The 22913-nt window shown below is 46.0% G+C and overlaps 8 non-coding genes and 2 pseudogenes across 8 annotated transcripts; 8 read left to right on the forward strand and 2 right to left on the reverse strand.

The window, feature by feature from the left end:
• Nucleotides 1–952: 952 nt before the first annotated feature.
• On the reverse strand, nucleotides 953–1133 carry LOC119877262 (annotated as a pseudogene).
• Nucleotides 1134–4448: 3315 nt separating this feature from the next.
• LOC119864318 lies at nucleotides 4449–4625 on the reverse strand (annotated as a pseudogene).
• Nucleotides 4626–10910: 6285 nt separating this feature from the next.
• LOC119864359 lies at nucleotides 10911–10986 on the forward strand. Its single transcript, XR_005373697.1, has one exon. It is a non-coding gene; the product is annotated as a small nucleolar RNA SNORD26 (small nucleolar RNA).
• Nucleotides 10987–11270: 284 nt separating this feature from the next.
• On the forward strand, nucleotides 11271–11345 carry LOC119864358. The gene has a single exon (XR_005373738.1). It is a non-coding gene; the product is annotated as a small nucleolar RNA SNORD27 (small nucleolar RNA).
• A 344-nt stretch (nucleotides 11346–11689) lies between these two features.
• On the forward strand, nucleotides 11690–11764 carry LOC119864357. The gene has a single exon (XR_005373737.1). It is a non-coding gene; the product is annotated as a small nucleolar RNA SNORD28 (small nucleolar RNA).
• Nucleotides 11765–12269: 505 nt separating this feature from the next.
• On the forward strand, nucleotides 12270–12396 carry LOC119864306. The gene has a single exon (XR_005373701.1). It is a non-coding gene; the product is annotated as a small nucleolar RNA SNORD22 (small nucleolar RNA).
• Nucleotides 12397–12612: 216 nt separating this feature from the next.
• LOC119864355 lies at nucleotides 12613–12679 on the forward strand. Its single transcript, XR_005373736.1, has one exon. It is a non-coding gene; the product is annotated as a small nucleolar RNA SNORD29 (small nucleolar RNA).
• A 173-nt stretch (nucleotides 12680–12852) lies between these two features.
• Nucleotides 12853–12922, forward strand: LOC119864360. Its single transcript, XR_005373698.1, has one exon. It is a non-coding gene; the product is annotated as a small nucleolar RNA SNORD30 (small nucleolar RNA).
• A 267-nt stretch (nucleotides 12923–13189) lies between these two features.
• LOC119864361 lies at nucleotides 13190–13258 on the forward strand. The gene has a single exon (XR_005373699.1). It is a non-coding gene; the product is annotated as a small nucleolar RNA SNORD31 (small nucleolar RNA).
• A 230-nt stretch (nucleotides 13259–13488) lies between these two features.
• On the forward strand, nucleotides 13489–13613 carry LOC100688091. The gene has a single exon (XR_005373700.1). It is a non-coding gene; the product is annotated as a small nucleolar RNA SNORD22 (small nucleolar RNA).
• The last annotated feature ends 9300 nt before the right edge of the window (nucleotides 13614–22913 follow it).

Consider the following 22913-nt stretch of genomic DNA (forward strand, 5'->3'; position numbering starts at 1 on the left):
GTTTTAAGTTGCCATTTATCCTAGCAACTTTTTTTTTTAAGATTTTATTTATTTATTCATGAAAGACATAGAGAGAGAGAAGCAGACACACAGGCAGAGGGGGAGCAGGTTCCATGCAGAAAGCCCAATGTGGGACTTGATCCCAGAATACTGGGATCACGCCCTGAGCCAAAGGCAGACGCCCAACCTCTGAGCCACCCAGGTGTCCCTATACTAACAACTGTTAACCTTAAAAGTAAAACTGGCAGTTATTTTACCAGCAAAAATGGGTTTATTCAGGAATAGCAGAGAATTGCAATTCAGAATATGTGGGTAATTTGCAACAGCTATAGTACTGAAAATACTCTTGTGATTATCCAGAAATGTTACTACTAGGTGTATACACTGGAGAAACTCTCATACAAGTGCACAAAGCAACATACTACAGATTTCACTGCAGACTTGGTTATAGCAATAAATATTTGGTAATCTGAAAAAGGGTCTATCACTAGGGGGCAAAATAGTTTGTAGAAAATTTCTAAGTAGAAAACTATAAGGACTAATTTTTTTAAAGATTTTATTTGTTTATTCATGAGAGACAGAGGCAGAGAGACAAGCAGAGGGAGAAGCAGGCTCCATGCAGGGAGCCCACATGGGACTCGATCCAGGGTCTCCAGGATCAGGCCCTGGGCTGAAGGCTGTGCTAAACCACTGAGCCACCCAGGCTGCTCTTATAAAGACTAAATCTTAAAGAACCAGGACATAAAAGACAAAATATGCATCAAAAATATAGCATTACTCTGTGTGTCTCTCATGAATAAATAAATAAATAATCTTAAAAATACATATATATATATAGCATTAAAGAAAGAGGGGAAATAGCAGATTCATCTTCAATTTTCCCCCTGAAACCAAAATATACAGTGGAATACCAACAGCCTGCATTTAAACTGACAAGTATTCAGTTGGGAGGGAGAGACACATCATTCACGGAAGTACTGCAATATCAGATTGGTTTGTGGAATGAATGGAGCAAGCCTCTATTCAATCTCCCTGTTCCAAAAATCCACTTTATAAAGTATTCTCAGGTAGAGGAGTTATGAAATATTAAATAAGAACACATACTATTCATGATCTTGGGCCCAAAAATAAATAAATAATCTAAAATTAAAGTTCTCGGGATCCCTGGGTGGCGCAGCGGTTTAGCGCCTGCCTTTGGCCCAGGGCGTGATCCTGGAGATCCGGGATCGAATCCCACGTCAGGCTCCCGGTGCATGGAGCCTGCTTCTCCCTCTGCCTATGTCTCTGCCTCTCTCTCTCTCTCACTGTGTGCCTATCATAAATAAATAAAAATTTAAAAAAAATAAAAATAAAAAAAAAAATAAAATTAAAGTTCTCACTGCAACTTGCTTCCCAAACTTTCACTCAAGGCTATATTAAAGCTGTCCCTTATGAAATTCCACATCTCAACTCTTCCAAAAACCAGTCTAATCCTGTCCTGGGACAACTTCCCAATGGCATATTTCTCCACAGTTCAGGAAATAAGGAAATTCTGTTCTCAAATTGAATTTTTCCCAGAGGTGAGTGCCCTCCTCCCAGCTCCCAGCAGAGAACTCTGTATTTGCAATCCCTTCTCCTCCATTAATGGGTACAGTGCCTCTTGCTGCCAGGAGGGGGCAGACGCTGCGTCCATCCTCAAGGAGCTTCCCTTTGTGGGGAAGTTGTTTACAGTTCAAGTATTTCTCCCAACCACTTCTTCCGGAGTTTACTCCATAGCACAGGGCATACAATCAATCAATGAATTACAGGGGGTTTATGTGGGTTAAGTAGAGCAAGGGAAGGAGTGCAGGAGTGATATTAAAACTAAATTCTGGGGGATCCCTGGGTGGCGCAGCGGTTTGGCGCCTGCCTTTGGCCCAGGGCGCGATCCTGGAGACCCGGGATCGAATCCCACATCGGGCTCCCGGTGCATGGAGCCTGCTTCTCCCTCTGCCTGTGTCTCTGCCTCTCTCTCTCTCTGTAACTATCATTAATAAAAAAAAAAAAAAAAAAAAAAAAAAATTAAAAAAAAAAAAATAATAAAATAAAACTAAATTCTGGGACGCCTGGGTAGTCTGCCTTTAGCTCAGGGCGTGATCCAACCATCCAGGGATTGAGTCCCACATTGAGTCCGGGATCTGGCTCCCTGCAGGGGGCCTCTGCCTAGTCTCTGCCTCTGTGTGTGTGTGTGTGTGTGTGTGTGTGTGTGTGTGTGTGTCATGAATAAATAAATAAAATTTGAAAAAAAAAAACCGAAGTGGGCCTTGCAGGCTCTGCGGGTAAGCACAGGCTTGAACCTAAAAGCAAAGGAGGAGCACTGAGGATCTTTAGCTGAGTTCAGATTTTTTTTTTAAGATTGTATTTATTTATTTGATTGAGACAGAGAGTATAACCTGGGGGAGGGAAGAGGAAGAGAGAGAAGTAGACTCCTCACCCAGCAGGGAGCTAGATAGATGCTCAGTAGCTTGATTCCAGGGTCCAGAGAGGGGAGTCTGCTTCTCCCTCCGCCCCTCCCTCTGCTTGTACTCTCTCTGTCAAATAAATACAATTTTTTAAATTTTTTTAAATTAAAATTTTAAAAAATTTTTATAAAGTGTGCCTGAGTAGCTTAGTCGGTTAAGCGTTTGCCTTCAGCTCAGGTCATAATCTCAGGGTCCTAGGATAGAGCCCCACAACAGGCTCTCTGTTCAGCAAGGAGTCTGCCTCTCCCTCTCCCTCTGTGTTTTCTAAAATAAATAAATAGAAATCTTAAAAAAAAAAAAAAAAAAAAAACAAGAAAAGAAAGGAAAAGAAAAGAAAAAGAAAGACTAGTCTGGCTATAATGTGGAGAATGGATTAGAAGGGGATAAAGTCAGGGGTACCTGGCTCGCTCAGTGGCTAGCACAAGACTCTTGATCTCAGGGTTGTGATTTCAAGACCCATGTTGAATGGAGATCACTTAAAAACAAACTCTTAAAAGAAGAAGAAGGAGAAAGAGAAGAAGAAGGAGAAGGAGAAGGAGGTGGTAAAGTCAGAGCCAAGGAACCAGGTTGGGACTCCGTAGCAGAAATCCAGGGGAGAGTGGCTTAAGTAGGGTACTGAGAAGGAGAAAAGTAGCTGCTGACATCTAGAAACTAGCCTAGCACTTTCAACAAGGCCTTCCTTGATGTTCTCATGCTGATCATACTTTCAGAATACCAACATAAGATGAAGATACTCTGTGATCAAAACAAGCCCATTCCATAATCACATCTGAACATAGAAAAAACATGAACATTGTCCAAATCACAAAAGTCCAAAAAGCTTCTTATCATGGCTAATATGAATGACTGTTGCTTCTTTACCCATCATCCATTAGCCTCATTCTAGTCTTCCCTCCTTCTAGGTAAGACTTATTAAGAGACCCAATAATAAAACAATGCCACTTCCTAAAAACATTGAATCCAGAGCCTCACTTGCTTAAACCCTCCCCAAAATCACCTAACACAATCCCAAGTCCTATAATAAGTTCTTTCTAACACCCTCCGACTACCTACCTAACTACCCTGCAGTTTCCCATGGTATGTGTTTTTTCTCACTGTAATAAGTAATAAATCCAAGTTGCTCCAATACAAATATGTTCCCAGCAGTGTTTGGATGGAGAGCATTTACAGTGCATCAGCAAGGGGCACAGTAACCAACTCTGGCTTAGACAATTGAGCAAAAGAGAGCACATTGGATAAGGAACAGGCTTGTAGGAAAAGACAATGAATTCTGTTTTGGACAAGTTGAGCTGTTTATGGGCCATTCCAATGAAGATGTCTGGTAAACAGTCAGATACAAGGATATGCAGACCAGGAGATCCTGGGGTGAGATGATGTTGGGGACATGGCAGCATAGATATGGTAAATGAGGCCAAGGTGATGGGGAAGTTGCTCTAGGCAGAGCATAGCAAATGAGAAAACAAGAGGACCTAAGACAGAACCCTGAAGAAAGTGTAGGGATAGATCGTATGAATGGTCAACAAATAAGAAGAGGAGACCCAGGAGAGTGCAAGGTCCCAGAAAGCAAGGGTAGAGATCATTTCTGGAAGAAGGGCAGGTCAATAGTGTCAAATGCTATTGAGAGGTCAAGAAAGATTGAAGTATTTGGGGCACCTGGCTGGTTCAGTTGTAGAGCATGTGACTCTTGATCTCTAGGTTGTAAGTTCCAGCCTGGAGATTACTAAAAAAAAAAAAAAAGATTCAAGTATCTTCTAGGATTACGTGAATGAGGTCAGTAGTGGCCTTGGTGGAGGGGTGGGTACAGGAGCTAGAGCACGGATGGGTTCAAAAGAGAAGAAGAAAGGACATCACTAGAATGGGAATGGGGCAGTTTCAGAGATTTCTATTTTGTATTTCCCACTGTGATAGCTCTATTTCCCAGGCCAAAGACCCTAATGTGGCATTATTCCAACTCCAAGTGTATCAACCCTGTTAAACACCCAGGGACCAGGAAAATGATGTATGGAGTACACAAAGCAAGATCCTAGACAGCCCCTACTCCAAAAATCAATGGAATACATTGTCCTCAGATAGAGGACATATCCGATGTTAAACTGATAAGAGCAGATACCACGCTTGATCTTAGCCAAAATGCCAAGAATCTATACTACCTGTATCAACCTCCCATCATCCCTCCAGTCCCAAAGCTTCCTCCCGCAGTGCACAAATGCAACATGTGAGCCTGGCATCCTTATAATCTTCAACATCCTCATCTTCCCTGAGACCAGGCTAATCCTTCCCAATATCAAGCTCCACCACAATCCAGATAATTCTGTTATCAAATTGGGACCGTTTCTGGGACGCCTGGGTGGCTCAGCGGTTGAGCGTCTGCCTTTGGCTCAGGGCGTGATCTTGGAGTCTGAGGATTGAGTCCTACATCAGGCTCCCTGTATAGAGACTGCTTCTCCTTCTGCCTGTGTCTCTGCCTCTGTGTGTGTGTGTCTTTCATAAATAAATAAATAAAATCTTAGGGATCCCTGGGTGGCGCAGCAGTTTGGCACCTGCCTTTGGCCCAGGGCTCGATCCTGGAGACCCAGGATCGAATCCCACGTCGGGCTCCCGGTGCATGGAGCCTGCTTCTCCCTCTGCCTGTGTCTCTGCCTCTCTCTCTCTCTCTCTGTGTGTGACTATCATAAATAAATAAATAAATAAATAAATAAATAATTTTTTAAATAAAATAAAATCTTAAAAGTAAAATTTAAAAAAATGGGACTGTGTCTCCACTGAGGTTTAAATAAAATAAAATCTTAAAAGTAAAATTAAAAAAAAATGGGACTGTGTCTCCACTGAGGTTACTGGCAGGTCTCCCAATTCCTGCCAAAGCAGTGGTTATTTGCATATCCTCCTCCTCCGTTAGGGGAGGCAGTGCCTCTTACAGCCAGGTGGGGGCAGAGTTGCTCACCCAGCAAACTCGCCTGACTTCTCTGAGCAAGGAGCTCATTCCATTTGCAGGGCAATGAATTGGGGCTGGAAAAAGGTCATTCAAAATTTATGGAGATAGGGCAGCCCCGGTGGCTCAGCGGTTTGGCGCCGCCTGCAGCCTGGGGTGTGATCCTGGAGACGTAGGATCGAGTCCCACATCAGGCTCCCTGCATGGAGTCTGCTTCTCCCTCTGCCTGTGTCTCTGCCTCTCTCTCTGTGTCTATGAATAAATAAATAAAATCTTAAAAAAATATGGAGATAAACTAATATATACTGGGTCCTCCTTAGTCTCTTTCATTCTGCCAGGCAACAGGTATACAATGATGATTTACATAGGCATGATCTCTTGAACCTAAAAGAATTACAGTGGGAGGCAGGGTGGATCAGGCTTGGTGAGGGAGCAGTGGTTTAAAAAAAAAATGGCAAGGAAAGCAGGGCTCTTAACAGCTATATTGATGGTCTGGTCTTTAGCCTAAAGACTATGGAAGGACACTGAAGGATTATGAGCTGAGAAGAGAGACCTGACCACAATCTTTTTTTAAAGATTTTATTTATTTATTCATGAGAGACACAGACAGAAGACAGAGACTCAGGCAAGAGAAGCAGACTCCACTATGGGAGCCCATTGTGGGACTCGATCCTGAACTCCAGGATCACACCATGAACCTAAGGCAGACACTCATTTGAGCCACTCAGGGGTCCCCTGACCACAAAGGTTTTCTTTGGAATGATCACTCTGGCACCAGTGTGGAAAATGGATTGACTAGAAGGGAGGAAACCAGAGTCAGGGAACCAGATTACATTTGCTGTAAAAATCACAGGAAAGGGGCACTTGGGTGGCTCAGTCAGTTAAGCATCTGCCTTCAGCTCAGGTCATGATCTGAGGGTCCTGGAATTGAGCTCTGCTTCAGGCTCCTTGCTCAGCAGGAAGTCTGCACCTCCTCCCTCTGCCCCACTCACCACCCCCCAGCTTGCTCACACACTCTCTCTCAAATAAACTCTTTAAAAAAGAAAGGAAGAAAGGAAGAAAAGAAAAAAGAAAAGAAAACCACAGGATGAATGGCCTGAATTAGGGTAGTGGAAGGGTGGGGCTTGGACAATTGGGTGGAAACGAAGAGTGAGTTGAATTCCATTTGCTAAAATAGTGTGTCTGTGTGAAAAATCTGTGGAAAAGTTGGTAAGTTTGTGGACCAATCAAGAGATAACACTCATCCAGGGACGCCTGGGGGGCTCATCGGTTGACTGTCTGCCTTCGGCCCAGGGTGTGATCCTGGAGTCCCGGGATTGAGTCCCACATTGGGCTCCCTGCATGGAGCCTACTTCTCCCTCTGCCTGTGTCTCTGCCTCTCTCTGTTTCTCATGAATAAATAAATAAAATCTTAAAAAAAAAAAAAAACACTCATCCAGAAGGCAACTGGATGTACAGCTATGAAGCGCAGGAAAAAGATCCTGGGCTGGAGTTATAGGCATAACGGTGGTCATTAAAATCATGGGAGTGGAGGGGTGCCTGGGTGGCTTTTTCAGTTGAGCATCTGCCTTGGGCTCAGGTCATGATCCCAAGGTCCTGGGATTGGGCATGTTTGGCTCCCTGCTTCTCTCTCTCCCTCTGCCCCTCTCCTACTTGTGCATACGTGCTCTCACTCTCTCTTGCTCTCTGTCAGATAAATAAAATCTTTTTAAAAAAAATAAAGGCCCTCTCTGTCTGAGTAACATGACAAGTCCTCCCTTTGACCTCAGCATTCCCTCTCTCCTTCCCTGCTTAACATTTACCATGGCATTTAACTCTTAACATAGTATTTTTTTTTTCTCTATCTACTCATCAAAATATAAGCACCAAGGGAGCATAAGGAGACTGTCTGCTTTGTTCTTGTTATATTTCCTGCACCTAGCAGGTGCTCAAATAAATATTGGTAGAATAAATATTAACTGAATGTCACCTGTGATCTTCAAGGGCCAAGAACACTGCCTTGTTTGGTGCTTTTTCCCCTTACCCCCCTTGGAGCTTCCAAAAAGAGCATATATATTTTTTTAAGATTTTATTTATTTATTCATGACAAACACAGAGAGAGAGAGAGAGAGAGAAGCAAGCTCCATGCAGGGAGCCTGATGTGGGACTCGATTCCAGGTCTCCAGGATCACACTCGGGGCTGAAGGCGGCACTAAACCGCTGGGCTACAGGGGCTGCCCTCATATGGGTTTTTGACATCCCCTTGCTTTTGAGTCACTAGGCAAGAGGCTGCAAACTCACACTTAGGCCACCTTTGACTCACAGGCATATTTGGATTGGCTTATACAATGTGCTTAAAATTTTCAAGTTAGATGGGAGCCATCAAAATGGACAAATTAAAACACAGTTCTGGGTTTCTGCAACCTCTTGGTCAGATTTTCCACACAGAGATGATGTTTTAACAGGACAATAACCAGCTGAGCTAAAAAGCTGCCTACCTTGCCACCGACCCCTCTGGTTCATATCGCTTATAGCATTATTTACATATCTACAGGTGTATAAGTTGCAGATCCCAGACCCAAATTCCCTCTTTCCATTCCCATTGCCATCATGCTTGTTAGCACAGAATCCACTTCCCTATTGCCTAAACTACTATGACAATCTAATCAATGTCATTGTCTGCATTTATCCCTCCATTTATCAATTTCCTATCACCTCCCTGCTCAAAAACCTGTTTTTACCCCTCATCATCTATAGTTCACATAATCTTTGCATTCCAGGCCTTCCTCATTTGGCCTTCCCCAGGAAATCTTTTCCAGTTTTATATTATACAATTCCCCTTCAGCCCATCTTTCATTAATGACATCCATACTCTTCCTTTCTGTTCCAGCTGCGAGCCCATGCTCAAATTTTCTTTACCTGAAATCCTCCCCCCACTCCCATTCCTGCAGTCTATCTACTCTTCAAGGCCAGGCATTCTATAAAGCATTCCCAACTCCTATTCCCATATACAACCCCCCATATCCTATCTACCTATTCTGGATTTTCTGAACTGTCCATAGTTTGTTTCATTACATGCACATATTTTGTTTGTTTAAGTAATCTCTATCCCTAGCATGGGGCTTGAATTCAGGACCCCAAGATCAAGAATCACTGACTCTTTCAAATGAGCCAATCAGGCACCCTCATATCTTCTCTCTCTTTTTTTTTTTTTTTTTATTCAGAGTCAGAGACACAGGCAGAGTCTCTCTCTCTCTCTCTCTTTTTTTTTTTTTGTTTTTATTCAGAGGCAGAGACACAGGCAGAGGGAGAAGCAGGCTCCATGCAGGGAGCCCGACGTGGGACTTGATCCCTGGTCTCCAGGATCACACCCCAGGCTGCCGGCGGCGCTAAACCGCTGCGCCACCGGGGCTGCCCTCTTCTATATATCTTGTTAAAACTTCTCAATCATGTATTTGAACGAGCAATTAATATTTACTGAGTAAATAAACTTATTCTAGTCCCTAAATGTATTCAAATTGGAATTCTCTCAGTTACTCTGGGACACACATAGGGGCAACGCTGCGCCCAAAATAGTGACAATTGGTTTGGCGGGAGGAGGGGCAGAAAAAAAAATCTTAGACATTAAAGAGGTTTCTGGCCCTCCAAAGGGTCATCATACAAATATACAGTGTACCGTTGGTATTAAAGTTTCATTAGCGGGATTGGAGAGAGTAGTCTTTTTAAGACTCCTGGGGAGCGGGGGAGAGGATATTGAAAAAAAAGATCGAGATACAGTCCCAGGGAACATTCCATCTGTTCTCTGTGCATTTGCCGGCTCCCTGACTACCTCGAGCAGTAACTGTGTGATCAGAGCAGTAAAGCATAGTGGTCCGAAGTGCAGGCACTGGAGTCAGACTGAATAAGGGCCCCTTACCTTTAAAATAGGGCCAGTTATGGGCCAGCTTGGGATTTGGGAGAATTAAAGTAATCAATTAAAAAAAAAAAAAGTGGGATCCCTGGGTGGCACAGCGGTTTGGCGCCTGCCTTTGGCCCGGGGCGCGATCCTGGAGACTCGGGATCGAATCCCACGTCGGGCTCCCTGCATGGAGCCTGCTTCTCCCTCTGCCTGTGTCTCTGCCTCTCTGTCTCTCTCTGTGTGGCTATCATGAATAAATAAAATCTTTAAAAATTAAAAATTAAAAAAAAAAGTAACCAATTCCTGTAGTGTGCTTAAAATAGCGCTTCCAAAATTAGCGAATATTAGCCCAATTCCCAGCGACAGCGGACCAGACAGTAGGTCCTAGATGGCCGCTCAGGAAAAATCAGAACCTGTCAGAAAAGCGGAGCACTGACGGCCAGATTCACTTCCAGGCAAGGGACCCCCCACCCCCACCCCCTAAGGACCCCGCGCACCAGGCTAGGCGGCGGCCATGGAACCCAGATGACACCAGTCCAGGATTCGGGAGGTGCGGGATCCGCGGAGGCCGCACACTGGTTTAGGGTGTGTGTGGGTAAGGGGGGTGCTCAGGGCAGGGTGCCGGGACAGGCAGCCGTGACCGAGGCAGGGTCGGTGCGAAGCCTCCGCCCTTCAGTCCCAGGGGAAGCCGGGTACCAACCTCCCAGGAGAAGACCAGACCGCCCGCGCGCTTCCCTAAGGCGCATGCGCACCTTTTTCGCGCCCCAGCTCCAGGCGGGGCTCACTGAACTCCCGCCTTCCCAGGAATTCTCTACCCACAACCCCCCGGGTTCGCGCGCCCTCTCCTTATGCGCCTGCGTCGCCATAGTCCCGCCTGCCCCATCCCGTGGGCCCTTGCGAGGTGGTATTTAAGTGTCTCGCTGCGGTCCTTCGGCCTCATTTTTCCATGGCAATTGGTAAGCTTCGTTTTTGCTTTATGTTTTTTTTAAGTGACTTGAGCAGAAAAACTGGGTGAGCGTAGGATGCCTGAGCACTTTCAGTTTCACTCATTGATGGGCGAGGGAGGGATGAGAGATCTCGGCCGTGGCCTCGATTGCAGGGAGCCGCGGCGGAGCTTTGCGGAGCACAAAATGGCGGTGGCGGGCCGCACAGGAGGCCCTCTCTGTGATGAGAACCTTTCACAGACCTGTACTGATCTCCGTGAGGATAAAAAAAACTCTGAGGAGGGCAGCCCGGGTGGCTCAGCAAGGTTTAGCGCCGCGTTCGGCCCAGGGCGTGATCCTGGAGACCCGGGATCGAGTCCCACGTCGGGCTCCCTGCATGGAGCCTGCTTCTCCCTCTGCCTGTGTCTCTGCCTCTCTCTCTGTGTCTCTCATGAATACACAAATAAAATCTTAAAAATCGGAGACGGGCCTTGGCACAGCCGGAGTCCGACACCGTCGTAGCTCCGGAAAACAAAGCGCTTGTGAAATGAACGGCTGTTGATTTAATATTCTTTGGTCTGCAGGTTCCAGGCGCGCTTGGGAACGCCGAAGAATGGAAAAGAACCGACTTGCTAGAGTAAGTGTGACAAGCTTTACCGCGTTCCTCTGTTGTAGGGTTCAGAGAAGTCCTGTGGGATGTGCTACGGGGATGATACTAGGAATTGAACTCTCTCTTTCTGATGGGTTGGTGGAGAAAATGTAAAGATTCTGAGTAGCACCATTCCGCAGCAAACGTTTGCGTTTTTAGCGCGGACTTCTAGGAACGAACATGAGACAGACTGCAAGGTGTGGAACTAAGTGAGGGGTGCGCTTCGTTTTTTTTTTTATTTTTTCAGATGTGGTTCAGCTCCAAAGACCTTAAAGTTTGGAGGATGAGATAAGACCTGTCTCTATGAACTAGGCATTACCGCGGTGCTCCGGGTGGGTATGCAGGGATTTCCGCAGGTGTGGGCGGGCATGGTGTCTAGGTGGGGTTGCTTCTTGTTCAAATTGTGCTGACCACTCTATGATGAACATAAAAAAAAGACAAGCATATGGCTGAACTTAGAAGTGATGTCATCTTACTGCTGAGAAGTGGGCCAAGAGTACTTAAGGGTCTATGACTATAGTCATAGAAGTGATTATTGCTAGGTACATGTAATGCTTTCTGTTTCTGCGTGTAGCATCTCTTCTCTAAGCCTGAGAAATCCAACTGACCTCCACAGTGAATACAGGTAATAATTGTTCAAATGGGGGGAGGGGTTGGAGAATTCTCTCCAGTTTTGCCTACAATCAGAAGAGCAAATGTCCAGTGGAGCAGTGTTGCCTTTTTGCTCCTTCCAGCTTGTTCCTCTTGGAATGACTTTTCCTGTGGAGGGAGAGAGCAGCCCAGCTGTATACTTCTTGTGAGGCTATGCTCTCCCTTACCCCATACGTCACTGTCAGATGATTTGAATAGATATGCTGATCCTCTGTGAGGTACAACAATTAATAGCATGTTAGAGTTCTGATGACAGTTTCTGTTACCAAGGAAACTTTATTCCATCCTAATATTTTTGGGTAACTGTTTGTTCACCTTTTACAGGTTGACTTGATGGTGATCCATTCATCTATTCACAGTAAGAGCTTTTCCCAGTATTGTGATTAGTTAGCATATATGTGAATCCATAATCCAAAGGATGATGTTATCATCCTAGAGTTTTTTTGGTTTATTTGAGCAGAGACTTGATTGGCCCATATAGATTACTGGTTCTTTTTTGTTGTCTGTTAATCTTTTTTTCTGAGTGATTTTTTTTTTTTTTTTTTTTTACAAGTAGGCTCTGTGCCCAACATGGGGCCGAAACTCAGGACCTCAAGATCAAGAGTTGGGTGCCCCACTGAGCCAACTGAGCCAGCCAGGCATCCTTTGCTTTATTTCTTCTGGGTACTCCCTTGATCTGTCCAGGGTTGAGCTCTCCAAAAGCAACATTAAGGATGGTGAGTACTTGTAACCTTAATAGTTGTGGCTTGTCCCGAGTATGTGCCGGTGAGGAGAGCAAGCATCCTGTCTTACCCCCTGTTCAGTTCCAGAGCCAGTAATGGTGAACCCACTGGGACTGACTGGGAGAGAGGATGAGAATTTGTTCCATAGGGAACAGTCTGAGGCACAGCATATGCCTGTTAGTAACATTTGTTTGGCTTTTCTTAGCTTAAATCCAGTAGCCATAGCTAAAATAGATTTTGAATCTTCACTAATTTTTTGGATCCTTCACTAATTATGTGATCTCTTTCAGGAGCAGCTTGTTTCCTGTATGCTACCCCAAAGTCTCCAGAGTTAACAGGTTAGTTGATTAATGTCTGTGGCTCATGCCACCAAATCTGCAGTTTCCATGATGAGTCAAACTAGCTCACTATGACTTACACAATGAAAATAAGTGAACACCTGAGAAACTGGAGACAGCAGGAGTGGAGGGATGCTATGTGGAAGGGCCTTTTTTTATTCACCCACATCTTCATCCTCTAGGTCCTGTTACCTATAACCTGCTTGTTTGCTGAAAGGTGAGTAGTTTCCTTATGTGGTACATGAAATACATTGGGCAGAAAAGTACCCTTTTGGGAGCCTAAATCCATGATGACTTATGTGGAATCTCGTTCGGCTGATAACTTGCTGTTGAGACTCGGAATTCTGACTTTCCTAGGAATGATAGTTTAAGTGGGAAGAATTTTTATTGCTAGAGGTAAGCATTACTGATTCCCTTATTTGTATCAGGTCCAGTACCTTGTGTGGGACTCAAGAATGATTTGAGGTAAATGCCTTTATAACCCTATTATTTGGTTGCTATAAATTGGGTGGGGGTGGGGGTGTTTGGTGGCACTTTGGTCTTGGTAGTTGTAAGAAGACATTACTGGTTTACTCCAAAGTTCTGTCTGGCCATTCTGAACCACTTGCAACAAGCTCCCCCTCACCAGTGATGAATTCAATACCGCCCCAGTCTGATCACCGTGACTGAAAGGTATTTTCTGAGCAGTGAGCTTGTCTTGCTGAGGTGACAACGGTGAGAAATTTATCAAGTAGGTTTTAAGCCAGTAGGAAGTCTTGTGGACTTACTGGTGGTTACTGAAAAATATGTGCTGAAACCTTAGCTCATGATGAGAGGCTTAGTTGTCAATCATTCTTTTGCAGGAACCCTAAGCCATTTTTCTGTTCAGCTCCAGTCTGAGGCAAGTAAATCTACATACAGAGTAACCCAAACTAGAAGCTCCCAGTGAAGAAACAGTCACATGTCTTACCTCCTGTCCTAGTCCCAGAGCCTGTAAAGGTGAACCCACTGGGGCTGGCTGGGGGAAGGAAGGAGATTTGCTCCAGAAGGAACTGTCTGAGGGATCATAAGGGATTTCTAAATATGGGAAAGGGGAATTAATCATTTGGTGAAGTCAACTGTACGTACTTCTTTGTAGGTCTAAAGAAAGAAGGATCCCTGGGTGGTGCAGCAGTTTAGCGCCTGCCTTTGGCCCAGGGCGCGATCCTGGAGACCCGGGATCGAATCCCACGTCGGGCTCCCGGTGCATGGAGCCTGCTTCTCCCTCTGCCTATGTCTCTGCCTCTCTCTCTCTCTCTCTCTCTCTCTGTGATTATCATAAATAAATAAAAAATTTTTAAAAATAAAGAACAAAGCTTTTATGTAACAGGTATGTATCTGTTTAAATATTGGTGTTTCGTATTTAATAGACCAGGATAAACGAAAAATGTACCTAGAAAAAGGCTTTTAAAATGTGACCTAGGGGACATCCGTGGGTGGCTCAGTGGTTTAGTGCCTGCCTTCAGCCCAGGGCATGATCCTGGAGTCCCGGGATCAAGTCCCACGTGGGGTTCCCAGGAGGGAGACTGCTTCTCCCTCTGCCTGTGTCTCTGACTCTCTCTCTCTCTCTCTCTCTCTCTATCATAAATCAATCAAGCAATCAGTCTATCTTTTAAAAAAAAAAAATGTGAACTAGGGGCAGCCCGGGTGGCTCAGCAGTTTAGCGCTGCCTTCAGCCCAGGGCATGATCCTGGAGACCCGGATACAGTCCCAAGTCAGGCTCCCTGCATGGAGCCTGCTTCTCCCTCTGCTTCTGTCTCTGTGTGTGTGTTTTAGGGTTTTACTTATTCATTAGAGACAAGCAGAAGGCTCCCTGCAGGGAACCTGATATGGGCTAGAACCCAGGGATCACAACCCCTGGGTTGTGACAGATGATCAACAATGGAGCCACCCAGATGCCCTGAGCACACACCGACCATTGTGCCTTGTTGAAATGTTGGCTGGGTTTGGGTGATTAACTTTGGTGGGCTTGGCTGCAGGCACTGAAAGTCAGTGGGACATATGGACATCAAGGATTCCTTTATTCAAAAAAATAGCTGTCAGATTCTGGTGTTCCACTGCCCTTTTTCTGCACACGAAACTTAAACATGGTTGCTGTGGAGTCGGGTTGGTCTGTAGGAACAGATCTCTACAGCCTTTGAATTGCTGTTCTGTGGTGAACCTCCAGGTCTCTGAGTTTATTCCCTTTTTCTGGATTCCTCGTGTTTTTTTTTTTTTTTTTCCCTCTAGTTGTTTTTTTTTTTTTTTTTTTTTTTTTTTTTTTTTTATGATAGTCACACAGAGAGAGGCAGAGACACAGGCAGAGGGAGAAGCAGGCTCCTTGCACTGGGAGCCTGATGTGGGATTTGATCCCGGGTCAGGCTCCCAGTGCATGGAGCCTGCTTCTGTCTGCCTCTGTCTGTGTGACTATCATAAATTTTTTTTTTTTTTTTTTTTTTTTTTTATGATAGGCACACAGAGAGAGAGAGGCAGAGACACAGGCAGAGGGAGAAGCAGGCTCCATGCACCGGGAGCCCGACGTGGGATTCGATCCCGGGTCTCCAGGATCGCGCCCTGGGCCAAAGGCAGGCGCCAAACCGCTGCACCACCCAGGGATCCCTATCATAAACTTTTTTAAAAAAGGGCACTGCTAGAAAGCCTACCTTGGCCAATCATTGTCAATTTATGCTGTTGGTATATAGTTTGATTAGATTAATTGTGCTTGTGTCTCCATTACTTTCCATGGGAAACCAGAATTTCTATTCACTTAGGACATCTGGTAGGAGTGTCCAGTAAACATAACACTAAATCTTTTTTTCTACCTGTACCATTGTATCTGGCCATAAATTTAGGAAGTGGAGTTAAGATGTGACTGGGTACTTGAGAATTTAGAATCTCCTTCAGATGGTTTATTCCCACACATACCTAATTTTTAAAGATTTTAGTGTGAGACCTAGTGGGAGGGGGGGGAGACTCCACTGATTACAGAGCCCAACAGGGGAACTGGATCCCAAGATGCAGCTGAGTCACCCAGGTGCCCCCAAATGCTGCATTATTTTAGAAGAGTTTATTCATGAGCGAGGCATAAGCAGGCCCCCTGCAAGGATCCTAATGTGGGTCTCAAACCCAGATCCTGGGATCAATCAGCCTGAGCCAAACATGCTCAACCACTGGGCCACCCAGGTGTCCCAATACTGCATTTTTCTTTCTTCTAAGCCTGCATTTTAACTGTCCCTGGACAAGTTGGCTTTGGATGAAGGACAGTAAAGGAAGTTGTCAAACCTGAAACACTAGGTGGTAGTTGTAGGTGTGCTTAGATCAATGATTCTTTGTCTGCAGAGCAGCTACATAGTTTTCTACACCTGGAGGCTCAAATCTGCACACTTCACATTTTCACAAACTCTATCTCCATCCCACCAGGCAATTCTGGCTGCAATGAGTAGTTCTCATAGTGAACATTCTATTCAAAATGAGAGGATGGATGCCAAATGATGAAATTGGATTCACTTTCATATACAAGTTTTTAAAGTATATTGTGTCAGAATTACAGGGCAACTTAGGGATGCCTGGGTGGCTCAGCCAGCTGAGTGTCCAGCTCTTGGTTTTGGCTCAGGTCTTGGTCTTGGGGCTTGATATTTGTAACATCTCTATCCCTTAACCATGGGAGGAGGTGCTAGGAATCAATATACTCAGAAGAACAGAGGAGGGGAGGGCCAGCAGTTAGAATCCTACTGTTCAACCATTAGGCCAGGCTGTTACCTCTGGGAGCCTGGAGGCCACTGCTACCCTAATCCAGCCCAGAGAAGTGGTCTAGGCCAAAACAGGAGCCAGGCCATATTCACCAGGAGAGTGGTTGACAAGACTTCCAGGAACACTACTTTCACTATTTGGCAAATGAATTCAAATTCAGGTCCAAGTCAATGGCTACTTTGGCTGAAAGATGAGAGGAATAATAGACAACTTGGAGAAATGTGGGAGGATGACAGGCCTGGCTTGTGTTCCTGATGCCTCAGATCTCTCCCCTGAGCTTCAGGTGTGTCCACTCACCCCTTGACCTCCTCACTTGAAACCCAACTGGACGTTGAGACACCGGATTCCCTGCCCTGCTCAGATCTGCTACACTCCTCTATCCCCCACCCCTGTAAATGGTCACAGCGCTGACAGGCTGCTGTGCCCAAACCTAGCAGTGTACTCAGAAGAGCCACGGCCTTGCTCTTGCTTTTATTGACTGCTGTTGGGTTACATTTTAGAAGAAGAGGAAAAAGGAAAATAAGACCGCCAATACATAAGATTTGAGCACTGTGGTTTTCAACCAGGGGTGATTTTGACCCCCAGAGAACATTTAGCAATCCCTGGAGATACTTCTGATTGTTACAGCTTTGGGGGTGCCATATTACTGGCATCCAATGGGGAGAACCTACAATGCACAGGAGAGCTCTCCACCACGCCCCAAACAATTATTCAGCCAAAAATGTCAATAGTGCTAAGTTGCAGACACCCTGAGATACATGAGAAATGCTGGCAGAGAACGAGAATCTGATTTGGTAAGGTGGTCAGGGAAGGCATCTCTTGAGGAAGTGACATCTGAGCTAAGATGGGAAAGAAGGTGGAGAGATGTGGAGGCTGAGGAGCAACTCATGGAATGAAATGGAGTCATTCAGAATGTATTTTGGAGTAGAAGCAATAGGACTAGCTGATGGATGTGGAGGGGAGATGAAAGATGTTCCAGTGGGGACAGTGGGAACCATTTTGGATAGAGGGGAGTCTGAAATGCCTCCCAGACATCCAGGGAGAGAGTCCAGCAAAGGTGGTATGGCATAGGTTTAGAAATACGGGCTCCATAGCCAGGTTGCCTGACTTTGGAGTCCTGCCACTTACTAGCCGTGTGACCTTAAGAAAACCACCTAACCTGCTGTGGTTCAGTTTCCCCATCTGTTAAAGAGGGAAAATGATAGTAACTACTTCTCTCTCAAGGCTGCCAAGGGGCTAAGACCAATTAGCAAAGAGTGAAATTGGTGGCCAAAAGGAGAGCTGGTGCTTCTTTTCCAGGAGCTGCCCAAATCCATCCCAGAGTTGCCACAGGAAAGTGGGTCCAGTAGAGCCGGCTCCCAGAGGCAGCACTCTCGGACAACCCTGCAACCGGCCTCCCACAGGACCTCCCCATCTGTGACTCTACTTGGTATGACCTCTTGTTAGGTGTTTGGATACCTTCTGTCAAGTTCCCCAGCCTCTTTAGGACTGTGGTTGTTAACTTGTAGGCTAGTGAATGGGCCTAGGGGACGCTAAGGATCTGCCTGGAAATTGTATACAAAATGAATATACAGCAACTCATTTGGGTAAAGCTTTAACAGATTCTCAGAGCGGTTGGGAAATGCAATAAAGTTAAAATTAAGGGGATCCCTGGGTGGCTCAGTGGTTAAGCATCTGCCTTTGGCCCAGGGCTTGATCCTGGAGTCCCGGAATCAAGTCCCACATCGGGCTCCCCTGCTTTTCCCTCTGCCTGTGTTTCTGCCTCTCTCTGTATCCCTCATGAATAAATAAATAAAATCTAAAAAAAAATTAAAAATAAAGTTAAAATTAAGAATCTCTTCAAGTTGACTAGGCATTTTTTTTGACTTGCTCTATATTGTGCTAATTTTTAAGTTTATAACATCTGCTTAAGAACACCAAAAAAGGGTGTGGCTCAACAATTGAGCCTTTGGCCCAGGGCATGATCCTGGAGTCCTGGGATCAAGTCCCACATTGGGCTCCTTGCATGGAATCTGCTTGTTCCTCAGCCTCTGTCTCTGGGTCTCTCCTGAATAAATAAATCTTTTTAAAAAATGGGAGGGGAAATGTTAAAAGCCTTTGAATATTATGCAACAGTTAACAGAATATTGGTTTCATGAAAGTAAATAAATTTAGAATATGCACCTGGAAAGAATATTCTTCCTTGGCCTCACTTTGCCTGTCCTCAAAGCCAGTGATTCTCTGTGAACTCTACCACTTGCCTCCACTTCTGCAGTCAGAGCCCAAGGCCCAAGGCTCTCGCCTAGATGATCACAGGATTCTTCTCCCTGTTTTCCCCAGGAAACTGAACGTCAGGAAGGCAAGGACCCCATCTGATTTTATTATTGCAGAATGTGATCAACAAGCACAAACAAGTGAACAAAAGGCCTCCCAGGAGCAAATGTAATCCCAAGTTCTTATGGCACCTGCACCATCAGTCTCCCTTGTGTAGGAAGAAGAAGGGGTAACAGCAAACTGGGTGAAGGAGCCACTCCCCACTTGTCCTGGCTTCCGAGGAAGATGCCGGCTGCTGCAGAGTGCAGCCCTGTCTGGGGAACTGCCCACCACAAGATCTATGATCTGTGTTCCAGTACAAAGGCTGTAGCCTGGGCAGAAGGTGAAGCCTGCTCAGCTCGCGGGCTGTGGCTTGCCTGAGGTTGGGTCTTGCAGAATTTGGAGAAAGTTGAGATGAAAAGAAACTGAATTTGGGGGGCACCTGGTTGGCTCAGTGGTTGAGCGTCTACCTTTGGCTTGGGTTGTGATTCTGGAGTCCTGGGATCAAGTCCTGCATCAGGCTCCCTGCAGGAAGCCTGCTTCTCCCTCTGCCAAGTCTGCTTCTGTCTCTCATGAATAAAATCTTTTTTAAAAACCTGAATTTTGCTTTTGCCCCTGTATTCGTGTTTACTGTTGTCACAGATTACCACACTCGGTGGCCTAAGACAAAACTTGTTATCTTACAGTCCTGAAGGTCAGGTGTCCAAAACGGGTCTCACTGGGCCAAAATCAAGCTGTGTTGGTAGAGTTGCGTCCCAATCAGGAAGCTCTAAGGAAGAATCTGTTCCCTTGCCTCTTCCAGCTTCTAAGGGGCCGCCCATATCCATCTGATCACCTTCCATCTTCAAGCCAGCAATGCCTCATCCATCTTCTGCATGCCCCATCATTCTGACGTTGGCTCCTGCCTTCCCTCTCCCTGATAAGGACCTTTGTGATTACAGGGCCTACCAGATTATCCAAGATAATCCCCCAAACCCTAATTTAACCATATCTGAAAAGTACTTTTTGCCATGCAACGTAACACACTGGAGAGGCCCTGAGAATCAGGATCCGGGCATCTTGGTCTTGCTGCCACGCCCTCTCAATTCAGCACCTCGCTGGAGGCTCTGGGTTTACTTACGGGGACCTATAGAGACTGCGTCTATTAACATCGGGGACACAACACTGAGAGCCGTGTTCTCTAAAAGCACAGATCACACACATTCTGCTAGTTGAAAGCCTGTCCGGGAAAAAAGTTCCCACCAGGTCACTTCGACCCGGAGATTCGGATTCTATTTCCAGCCTGGGTATAGATCTTGTGAAGGGGGTTTGGGACAGAACGTTCCACATTTATATAATACAGTTTCCAAGGAAACGGGACCCCAAGTCCCTTCTCAGCTCGGCCTGATCTCGATCCCTTTCCTACAGCCGGACTTTGCTTTGAGCCTACGAAAAGAACTGCTTCGCTCAAGTTTTATCTGCGCTGGCCGCACCCCCTCCCTCCCACCCGAGTTTAGGATCCGGAATCCCAAAGGCCTTTCTCGGGGCCTCTTTTCCCCTCTGCGAAGAGCTCACGGCGTGGGACCGGAGAGCGCGGACCGCAAGTCGTAAGGGGGCGGGGGGTGGACGTTACAATCCCGGGGGCGGCGAGGGGAACGCAGCCCTCTGGGCCAATCCGCACCGCCAGCCCTAGCCGCGCGCACGCTGCGCTGGTTCTCATGACCCATTTAACAGACGCCGACGCGGTCGTCCAAGCTCTGGGCCTCGTGTTTTCAAGTCACCAACTAGGCAGCGGGGATCCCAACCCGGTTCTTCGGACTCCGAAGCCTGTGCGTGGGCAGCCGCCGCCTCGCCAAATAAGGGACCCGGGCGAGGGGTGCCGGCACCCGCCACGCCACCTGCTACCCACCAACCGAGACCGCCGCCCCACCGACCCCCGGAGGCGCCCGAACGCTTGCAGACGGGCGGACTGTCGCGACGGCCTAGGAGGAAAAGAGGCCACGCCCACGTGGTCATCCGACCTCTGTGTGGGCCAATCCCGAGAAAGTAAAAACAACGGAGGGGCGGGGTTATGCAAAACATCTAGGGCCAACTGGCAGGCTAAGGAGCAAAGAACGCTATTTAAAGTCCTTTAGGGACCTCTCTCTCTGTCTCTCATGAATAAATAAATAAAATCTTTAAAAAAAATAAAAAATAAAAATAAAGTCCTTTAGGGGGCAGCCCGGGTGGCTCGGCGGTTTAGCGCGGCTTTCAGCCCAGGGTGTGATCCTGGAAGGATCCGAATCGAGTCCCATGTCGGGCTCCCCGCATGGAGCCTGCTTCTCCCTCTGCCTGTGTCTCTGCTTCTCTCTCTGTGTGTCTCTAATGAATAAATAAAATCTTTAGAAAAAACAAAGTCCTCTAAAAACATTAGCTATTATTATGAATAAGACTATTGAGAAATTGAATTTAAGAACGTTGCATATTGCAAAGTAATCTAATCATTAGACCACAAAAATCACAACACTCGGAAAAGCTATACTAACAGTAAGGCTGCAGGGGAAGCCAAGAAACTTCTATCGCTGGTCTTTTTTTTTTTTTTTTTTTTAAAGATTTTTATTTATTTATTCATTCATGAGAGACACACAGAGAGAGAGAGGCAGAGGCACAGGCAGAGGGAGAAGCAGGCTCCATGCAGGAAGCCCGATGTGGGACTCGATCCCAGGTCTCCAGGATCACGCCCTGGACCGAAGGCGGCGCCAAACCACAGAGCCACCCGGGCTGCCCCTATCGCTGGTCTTTTTTTTGGTTGGGTGTGATATTTGTTCTTACCTACTTAATGTTTGACCCATTATTTTAACCCACAATAATATGTTAAGTGGACCTTCGGAATTAGAAAGGGTGATAGTAATAGGAGTTTTTCTGGCTTGTTATCACAGTTCTTTTAGGGATGGTGTACTTAGCGCCCTCCCAAAGAGATAAAGATTGTTTAAGGTTAGTACTGAGTTTAGCTTTTACTTTTCGGTTTTTGTTCTGTAGTAGTTTTATGACTTATTTATTGGGATAATATTTAGTCAGGAACTACGAAATTTAGAAAGCAGCTTCTTGGGATCCCTGGGTGGCGCAGCGGTTTAGCATCTGCCTTTGGCCCAGGGTGCGATCCTGGAGACCCGGGATCGAATCCTATGTCGGGCTCCCGGTGCATGGGGCCTGCTTCTCCCTCTGCCTATGTCTCTGCGCCTCTCTCTCTGTGACTATCATAAATGAAAAAAAAAAAAAAAACTTTTAGAAAGCAGCTTCTCGCAGTTTTTAAGATTTTGTGTATTTATTCATAAGAGAGAGGGAAGAGGCAAAGACCTAGGTAGAAGGAACAGCAGCCCTGCAGCATGCAGGGACCCCGTTGTGGGACTCGATCCTGAGACTCCAGGATCATGCCCTGGGCTGGAAGGTAGACGGTTAATTGCTGAGTGTCTCATTGTAAGTCAGGTCCAGCACACAACAGGCCTAGGCCAGCCGGGTTGAGCCAGTGGTCTTCTGTTATAATACCGGGTAACATGGAGAGCTTAAAAAAAGTAAATGAACCACTCCGTCCACCCTCGTCAAATAACTTATGAATCATAAAAAGTGCACCTTTTCTAAAGGTATAGTAATGCCGGTGCATAAAGTGCAAGAAAAAGCTATTGCAGTTCGAATTGGGAAAATCCACTTCGTAAACACTGTCCTGTGTTTTTTTTTTTTAAATATTTTTTTTAATTGTTATTTATTTATGATAGTCACAGAGAGAGAGAGAGAGGCGCAGAGACACAGGCAGAGGGAGAAGCAGGCTCCATGCACCGGGAGTCCGACTTGGGATTCGATCCCGGGTCTCCAGGATCGCACCCTGGGCCAAAGGCAGGCGCCAAACCGCTGCGCCACCCAGGGATCCCAACACTGTCCTGTGTTGATGACAGCTGAAACAGGTGAAGTAGTGACTGCCTGTTTCTCAACCGGCCAGCAACTTAACTTGGTTTCTCTCAGGTTAAGCAGTGTTCCACGAAACTCTTTCTGAACTCAAGATGTTTTAAGGAATAACAGCGAAACAACTGCAAGGAGCTCTGTTGGGACTCGATCCTGGGACTCCAGGATCCCGCCCTGGGCAAAGGTAGGCGCTTACAATGAGAAAACCCACCCAAAAGAGGCTCCTGCAAGATAAAGGATTTAAATGTAGAACTTTTTTTTTTTAAGATTTTTAAAAATTTTTATTTATTTATGATAGTCACACACACACACACAGAGAGAGGCAGAGACATAGGCAGAGGGAGAAGCAGGCTCCATGCAGGGAGCCCGACGTGGAATTCAATTCCTGAT

Source organism: Canis lupus, chromosome 18 (genome assembly GCF_011100685.1).
Source record: "Canis lupus familiaris isolate Mischka breed German Shepherd chromosome 18, alternate assembly UU_Cfam_GSD_1.0, whole genome shotgun sequence".
In the NCBI taxonomy this organism is placed as follows: Eukaryota; Metazoa; Chordata; class Mammalia; order Carnivora; family Canidae; genus Canis; species Canis lupus.